General features: G+C 41.3%; 1 long non-coding RNA gene across 1 annotated transcript in view; it reads right to left on the bottom strand.

Annotated features, from left to right (window-relative positions):
- Positions 1 to 9,001: 9,001 nt before the first annotated feature.
- Positions 9,002 to 9,327, bottom strand: part of LOC119466455 (uncharacterized) — a 13,679-nt gene continuing 13,353 nt past the window's right edge. Inside the window, exon 4 of the long non-coding RNA XR_005195134.2 lies at positions 9,002 to 9,148. This is a non-coding gene — a long non-coding RNA (uncharacterized LOC119466455). The remainder of the gene's footprint in view (positions 9,149 to 9,327) is intronic.

A 9,327-nucleotide genomic window follows, 5' to 3' on the forward strand; every position in this document is an offset into this window, starting at 1 on the left:
CTTTCTTGTGTGTTCGCTATATATATATATATTATATATAATGTATAGACATAGGAAGTCCCGCCTGTGCTTTGAAACCTTGGGACCTCCTTCTGCATATTCCACTACACTTCATTTCTGTTTCACCGCTCATAAATATTGATTGATTGACTGATTGATTGATTGATTGAATCAAAAAGGGTCATGAGAAAGCTGTGATTGTGATCGGGCCCGCAGTTGAGAGCCAATACATGCCCTCTCATGCAAGGAGCCGGGCTAGGTCCGGCGTCAGTCTGCTGCCGCACAAGCAATCTTTTCTTATCTCTTATTGGCGCCTGTTTTGCCTGCCACTCCTACGTAAATAATTCGCAGATTAGGGGGAGGGGGGGGGGTAGTACGACAAAGACTGATCGAGGATCCCTGGCTTGGCTAGTCGCAGCTTTGCATTGCGGCCGCTACGGTGGATTAGCTGGCGAAATTAGCCGATGGTAACGCGGTGTTGTATACACACTCCAAGTCCTTTTGGGGGTTAAACTGCCAGTTTTCGTAGGGAGGTCCATCGTCAGCGTCACCGCGGCCGGTCACACGTGTGGTGAGCTCCGATTTTTTCTTCATTTTAGCTGAAGTTTAACGATTTCCGACTTAGATTAGAAGTAGCACAGTTTGTAGATAAAGGTAATAAGGAACATTAGAGAGCAGAAGTATCAACTTATGTGCATTAGACCACAAGTTATTTTCATTTTAATTGTCGGTGCGTAAAGCCGTAGACCAAAGCATGCAATATTAGTATACTAAATGTGATTCAATCAAAGAAAAATCGAGGTAGCCTGCACTAGTGGCGCAAGGCTAAAGACACAGCGGAGCTGATCGGTTCCTAGCTGGTCCTGGCTATACTAAGTGATGCTAAGTTATACGAAGTAATTCCAAGTGATGGTTAGTTACACGAAGTGTATAAGCATTTCCTCGTGGTGCGTGGCAACGGGGAACGCCTCGCGAAGCACTTGCAGTCCAAGCACACGTAGGGGAAGTGGGGCTAAAGCTATGCACAGTGTACGGACGGCGCGCAGCAGACGACACGCCGAGATGACGTCACGGCGCAGGCGCAGTAGCGTGCCGCTGGTGGGAGCTCGGCCGAGCCGCAGCCAGAGGCGCCTGCTGCAGTCACGGATGCTAATGCGGGGAAACGGAGAAGCGCGGATGGCGTCGGCGGCACCTTTGCGCGTTGCCTCGTTGGTGCTGCTACAATTTGTTTTTATTGCTCTAATTTTCCTCTTATCTCTCCCGAGCATAGCACGCGACACACGCACTCTTACTCTCATTTTCTCTTTCTCTCTCCCGAGCATAGCGCGCGACGCTCTGCGAGGTGGTTGCTAGGCAACGCAGTGGCAGGCGGCACACATTACGGCCGGCTTATGCAGCTCCGCTTGTTATAAAAGGTACATGATATGAAATATTTCTAAAAAGGGTCTTATGCAAGAACGTATAGTTCTCATTCAATAGTTCAATCTGATAGTCGTAGTTTTTCACATTTTTTTGTATTTTTATTTTATTTAGAATACTAATTTAGATGAGGCTAAGCAAAATGGCCACTTAAGTACCTTGACCGTGTGCTAGACAGAATCTATGCCCATGTGGTCAAAAAACGATCATTACAAACTACAATTTATTACAAATTATTCTTTATAGATGTGGGTGTTCAAAATTAAGCTTTACGGAATTTTTAAAAATGGCCTGTGGCAGGTAGCATAATTCTTATCGCTGAGCTGGGTTATTCGAAGAGGCGGACATTTGTAGCACGAGAAATCGAAACACATATTCAACTAATTAATGAAAATTGACTAATGAAGTTCTTAGTTGATCACTTTACGGCACATATTGCAATTTACGAATAGTAACCGGTGAGTTGGCAAGACGCGTGCACTTAAAATGAATTTCCAGGATGACACCAGTTTAGAGATATTATTTCCCAAAGTGTGGGACGAAATACATGGGCGTTCCAGTTACTTTTGTGCTTCCATGTATTAAACAGCATTTTGGTAAAAAAGTAAGTAGAATAACAGTGAATTTTTATGGCGAGTTCGATGGCGCATACCTCCTAACTGGTGTCATTCTGGAAATGAATTCCAAGTGGATACGCGTGACAACCTCACCGGCTACAATTCGTAAATGGCAATATATGTCGTAAAATAATTCACTAAGAAGTTAATTAGTGAAATTTTGTTAATTATAGTTGAATATGTGTTTCTATTTCTCGTGCTTCTAATGTCCGCCTAATCGAATAACCGAGCTCAATTTCCGTAAAACATAAAAATGAGTGCCCTGTGTAGCATTTGGGAATATATAAATATACTTAATCCTGCAAAAATGCAAGCACGTTCCCAGCTGTTTTGAAAAGAAGGCAGTCATGAAAGAAGCTTGACTTTCCTGATACACTCTTCTGAATACATATGCTAATCAGATTCAGTTTCAAGACCATTCCACAGGCGGTTTCCCTTGAGAAACAACCTAATGTTTATGTAGAAAAGAAAAAGGATGCAACAACCCTTCGCGTAAAAACCAGGCATCACTCTCAAAATTTGGATGCTGGTAAGAAGATTGAGCTTAACATGATGAAGTTCCAAAGAAGGTGTGACTGAACAAGTTCAATCTAACTGATGGTAGAAAATAAACCACTTCCAATGTTGATTTACTGCTTAAAGTGTAACACTGATATTTAACAGAAGATTTGAATTTTTTGTGCAAGTAATATCCGCCTCTTCGAGTAGACCAGATCATGAAATGGAATTGTGCTATCTGTCACAGGTAACCAATACATTTATATCGTAATAATTAATATCCCCAAACAGGTGTCATCCTGATAATTCGTGGATCCGCCTTGTGAACTCAACGGCTAGAATTTGTTAATTGGAATATGGGACAATATGTAATTAGTTAAAAACTTAATTAGTGATTTTTTCTTAATTGTATAGTTGATTATGCATTTCTTTTTTTGCAAGTAATCTCCGCCTCTTCGAGTAGACCAGCTCAATAACTAGAACTGTGCTATCTACCACAAGCAACCTTAAAAAATTTTTTAAAGTGTTCACTGAAACACCCTGTAAGTCACCCATTATCCTTCCACCATCCACCCAGTACACCCACCATTCACCCAGCACGCACAACATTCACCCACCATCCAACCAGTACACCCATCATTTGCACAGGTCGCCCAGTACGTATTACATCATCCACCCAGCACACCCAATATTGAGACAAGTCACCCAGTAGGTATTCCACCATGTACCCAGCATCTACCCAGCAACATCTATATCACCCACCCTCTACCCAGCATACTGACGATGAGTTCCATAGTGCCCAGCATTTTATCCAGCATGCCCAGCACATTTCCGGCATGCCCAGCATAAAACTGGGCAATGCTGGGATTGTCAATCGGGATATGTAATAATCTGAATCATTAGTTTCAAGTACTTCATCTGCATATTGAAGTAACGGTCATTGATGCTCAAGTATCTTCATCCTCATATGGGGGCAGTGATCTTGTGGTCCTAGTAAAGCCCCTGGAGGTATTTTTCCAGGGGCTTTAGGCCCTAGACAATCCGTAAGAGTGATGGCTCCAAGGCAGCCGCGCCTTGAACTGCGCACCCGTGCTCTGCTACCCCGAATCGATCCAGTTAGGGTAAAGGAGCCAACCCTAGGGGGCAAATAATCAAGGCTGTGTTGGCAGCCACCTAAGTAATCAGTTACATTCTGACTCAGGTAGAGCAGCAAAACTAGCTTTGAAGGGGCCTTAAAGCGATATTTTAAAGACAGTCCCCAAGGGCAAGAGAGAAAAATAATTCTCAACTGAGCAGTAACAGCAGTAAATTCTAAAGGTAACCTTCGACGAAAACTTTACGTTTATATATATTCAACAAATACAATATATAAAGAAAAAAGTTACGAATTTGACAATTCCAATAAGTTTATTGGAAAAACAGATATTAGTTAAAACAGTTACGAGACATAAAGAACGGATAAGTTAACTGATAATAACATATGTTGCCCCAGTATGGTATATAAATACAACGCTTTTATTGTGACAGCAACTATATGGACACCCAAAGCAGATTTCTGCCTTCGGCGTCGCCGTCGCTGTCACCGTCACCGTCAGGTTTCGTGAGACGTGAACGGCGATTAAATCGTCGCCGCGCGCCGTATGCTGTATGTGCGAGTGAAAGCGCGCGAGGGACGCGCACTTTCACGGGGAGCGAACGCACGGCGGAGACCAAACGCGCGTTCTGCGCCGTGCTCCCCATAGTTTCTCTCTATAACACCTAGAGGCTAAACTGGTGCCGCTGTCTATGCGAGTTGTCAAACGTGTTGTCGTACTGCAGGTTGGTGCTGTATTTTCTGTCTGTTATAGACGCGTTTTATTTTCTTTGTCACCGCTGCCAACTTACTGTGTCATTTGGCTTATCGAATTTATTTTGCACATTTTGCACTTCTACTCTTTGTGATGTCACAGAAGGATCGTGATGCTCGCTCTGACTTGCGCGAACTACGTGCGGCGATGGAACAAATGAAGGAGGGACTGGAATTCATGGAAAAACAATTTGAAGGCAATGAAACACCAGTTAATGGAAGGGCGCACCGAGAGAGAAAGCTTAATGAAGGAAAATGCGAGGCTGAAGGCTAAATGCAGTGAAAATGAGCTCAGTCATTGTCGAACTGCAGAAGCGAGTTGTTCAAGGTGAGCAATACACGCGCAGATCGAATGTTGAAATAAAAGGTCTCGTTGAGATGGAAAATGAAAACATCACTGATCTTGTAGGCAAGATTGGTGATGTCATTGGCGAACCATTTCTGCTAGCGATATAGAAGTGTGCCACCGAGTACCGACTCGTGAGCAGGGCAAAACGAACGTTATTGATCAGTTCAAAAGCAAGCAGAAACGGGACCTTGTGGTCGAGAAAGCCCGCAAAAATCACATTAGGAATCACCAGCGAAGCACAAATCTTCGTGAATGAGCATCTCTGTCCGACATTGAAGCGGCTGCTTGCACAGGCAGTTGCAAAAAAAAAAAAAAAACGGCAGAATCAGTGACAGTTTGTGTGGACGAAGAATGGAAGGATTTCCGCACGCAAGACACAGTCCAGTCAAGTGGTGCGCATTGAAACAGATTCTGAGCTCGGCAAGATTGCCTAGGGTGCTTATGGTTGTAATCTGTGTTACTTTTTCTTGTAAACGCGATGCTGTATCAAGAATTTTGTCTGCCATGTGAACTTAAACTTCCGGCGCAGTCGCAGGGCATGTTCACTGCTATTCACCTCAATGTACGTTCCGCCGCCCCTAAGCTAGATGAATTAGGCACATTCTTTAACGAGTTCAACCTCCTGTTCGACCTGATCATGTTGACTGAAACGTGGTATCATGAAGCAAGCGATATGCTAAATATGATTGACTACAATCACTATTTTATCAGTTGAAGTGGCTTCCGTGGTGGCGGAGTGCCAATGCACGTAAATAAACGCATGCTCTGCGACATAATCCCGGAATTCACGTGCATTACAGCTGACTATAAAGTGATTTGCATAAAGAGCAATATCAACATGCACGTGGCGTTTTACCGCCCACCGTCTGGTGATACGAGTGTATTCTTGGAATTTATTGAAGATATATTAGAATACTGAACATTTCATCGCTGTAACACTCTAATAGGTGGCGACTTTAACATAAACATTCTGAAGGATAATTTGACCTCCCGGGAATTCCTTAACAAAATTTACGCTTGTGGCTACAATAACGTCATTAATACGCGTAACACGCGTAACGACAACTTGCCAGTCCATACTTGACTTGTTTATCGTCAGCATAGACACTGATGTAGGCGCATCTGGCACGGTATGCGCCTGCGTAAGTGACCAATGTCCTGTCTTTATCGCTTTTCCTAAAACTACTGAAAAAGGAATAACTTGCCATGGGGGGATATCTTTAAACATACATGTATGTCTAACAAAAACAGGACCTCATTCCGCATGCGTATGCTCAGGGAAGATTGGTCCTCTGTTTATGATAAGCCAGACCCAAATGAGAGCTATCGTGAATTCTTATCTATATTCACTAGTCATTACAACAAATATTTTCCTTACGTAAGCGCCAAAGCTAACAGAAAAAGAAAACCTTGGATAAGGCGGGAGCATATCAAAATGATCAAGAAAAAAAGTCGCCTTTTTAAGAAGTTTTTGCGCACAAGAGATATTAAGGAATTTGAGGCCTTTAAAACGTACAGAAACAAACTGCCGCATTGAAAAAGGCAAAGACCTCCTACTATAACCACATGTTTTCTGACACATATCGACGGCTCCCAAACCAGGTATGGAAAGTCATCAATTAGGCACTGAACCGCAATGCGGGTCATAATACTCTAACGGAAATAACCATTAGCGAGAACAAACTTTCCGGTGTGCCTTTAGCTGAGCACTTCAGTGAGCACTTTGCTAATGCAGCGCAACCACTGGCAAGCATTACTCATATTACTTACCATAATACTGATGCAATTTTCCTCGCACCTACAGATGAAGCAGAAATAGTACGTACATTTCTTTCCCTAAAAAACAGTAAAGCTGTCGATGTCGATGGATTTCAAGTAGAAGTGATTAAGCACGTAGTGATTAGCACCTGCTTGCTCCTTGTCTAGCTTACGTGTTTAATCTCGTCTTTCAGTCTGACTGTTTCCCAAATCTCATGAAAATCTCAAAAGTTCGTTATATTTAAAAGTGGAGATATTAATGATGATAATAATTACCGACCAATTTCAACGATACCTGTATTCTCTAAGAGATTAGAGAAAATAATATTATTCCGCGTAAGTAGCTTCTTTAATAAACACAATATACTTTCAGAGTATCAGCATGGTTTTCAACGTGGTAAATCTACACAGACTGCGCTGTTAGCTCAAAAAGAATTGATAATTAAGAACACCGAAGAAAAAAAGCTTACGCTTGGTGTTTTCATTGACTATAGCAAGGCCTTCGATACCCTAAACCATTACATTTTACTCGGGAAGTTAAACGCTTATGGGGTACGTGGCGTAGCTAATTCACTGTTTGGTTCATATCTGTCTGAGAGGAAGCAATGCGTTTCAATTGCTAACTGTTTTTCTTCTTCTAAAACCATTTCTTGTGGCGTGCCTCAAGGAAGCATATTAGGACCAATGCTCTTCATTATCTACATAAATGATATTGTTAAGATAAACAATGATGCCTCATTCCTACTCTACGCCGATGACACTAGTATTTTTGTTTCTGGACAAAATTCAACTGAAATTGTTGCCAGAACCCAAAGTGTACTTTCAGATGTGCTGCAATGGTCCACTGCTAATGGGCTACGAATAAATGCGAAAAAAAACTAACAAAAGTTGTCTTTTTCAGATCCCGAAGCTTGGAGGTCAACGGGAACCAATCACTAACGCTTGAGAGAATACCCGTTGAAATAGTGTAGAAACATAAAGTTCTGGGTGTCACTTTTTCTGCCCATATGGCATGGACGTGTCATATTGAATCACTGACTACATCATTATCGCGTGCTGCTGGTGTTCTGTCACGATGTAGGCACTTTCGTCCAGAAAAAGCTAAACTTCAGATTTATCATGCTGTTTTCTTCCCATATAAATTACTGCCTGTTAGTCTGGGGCACTACAACCCTAAGTAAAATAACAACAATTCACCTATTGCAGAAGAGAGCACTTCGGTATACATATTACAAATGTCCCGCGCAATAGTTCTACAGGTGCATTGTTTGATCGCTATAAAATAATCAGTGTGAAACGCGTGTTCGATTTTCGTTTAATGTATGCTTACTTCTTCGCAAAGGAACAATTCAGAGCGTTTATTAAAGATTCATCTAACATAAGCATGCATTACACTGATTCACGCACCCGCAGCGCCGACAGGTGGCTTGTTCCTCGTTCGAGCACGACCTATTTTTTGCAGTCTCTTAGATTCGCAGTGCCATCCCTACTTAATAAATATGAAGAGAAAGACGCCAACTTTTCTACGTTTACAAAAAACAAATGCGTGAATTTTTTCTAACTCTTGCCTAAACTTTTTTATAATATACTGTTCGAACACTATCAAGAATGTTTCATTACTCTTTATATTCACGTTTATTGTTTTCGTCTTTTTATGTGTTCACGTGAACTCCGAATATTTCAGCTCCAATGCACAACCGTCCTGGAGTGTACTTATATATTGACCTCATTTGTTCTACTGTTCCATTGTTGTATTTGCACAACCTCTTTTTAATTTATTTTTTTACCTGCAGTTCTTTTCTCTTATTGTAAATTTGTTTTTGAAAGTATGTATTTTAATACCGCTGTCATGTACGTGGGCCCTTAGGCATATTCAAGGGGTGTTATTACCGCTTTTCGCCTAAGGGACCCCCAAATGTCATTGGAAATAAAGATTTTATTTATTTATTTATTTATTTATTTATTTATTTATTTATTTATTTATTTATTTATTTATTTATTTATTTATTTATTTATTTATTTATTTATTTATTTATTTATTTATAATTGCGTCGTGCTGTCATTCTTCTGCTCCTTGATATACTGTCGCGGAAGAATAAACGTGACCACAAGAGGACAAAAGATAAATTCTTTTTCAACTTTTTTTTTATGTTTTACCAAGCTTGGTGTGATTTATTTACGTAGTACTTAGTTTTGGATCTGTACGAAGCGACCAGAGCCTGGTCTCACCATAACACATCGCAAATTCAGATAGTTAAACGTAAGAGGTTTACCGCTCTGTTTCTAATTCACGTTTCGTTCTTGGGCGACAGCGCATTTTAATTTCTCTCTTTTTATGCATAATAATTAACATGTCAGATGACGCCTCAGGTAAACCTCGCGGATTTCTTCCTCCTAAACAATTTTTTTCGCTTTCTGGGTTGTCTTTGTGAAACAGTCGCAGGAGGCAGTCGATGGTGAATAGGACTGCGTCATTGCTCAAGCAGATCTTATTCACTGAGCAACATCACAGTAAGAAGTCAATGGCGCTTCTTAAGAAAAGTTTTATTATCAATGCAGCACGAAGTCAGACACACTTGAGACACAGCGAAACTTATTTGCGTTTTCCTTTCGGAGCTTCGCAGATGCTGAGTGAATCGCCTTTGAAACTGCACGTAAATGCTGTTAAGGAAATAAGAAAAAAAAAACTGTATGAAGAATCCGTTTTGGTTTATGCACATACATAGCTTTATATTGGCACAGCGGTACGCCAAGTGTCTCAATAACAGACATTCTGTTCGAAGGACGTTCTTGCAGCAGTTTCAAAGAGAGGCAGGCTCCATACAAGCATGGCTGCCAAT

This window comes from Dermacentor silvarum, chromosome 10, assembly GCF_013339745.2.
Source record: "Dermacentor silvarum isolate Dsil-2018 chromosome 10, BIME_Dsil_1.4, whole genome shotgun sequence".
NCBI classification, from domain to species: Eukaryota; Metazoa; Arthropoda; class Arachnida; order Ixodida; family Ixodidae; genus Dermacentor; species Dermacentor silvarum.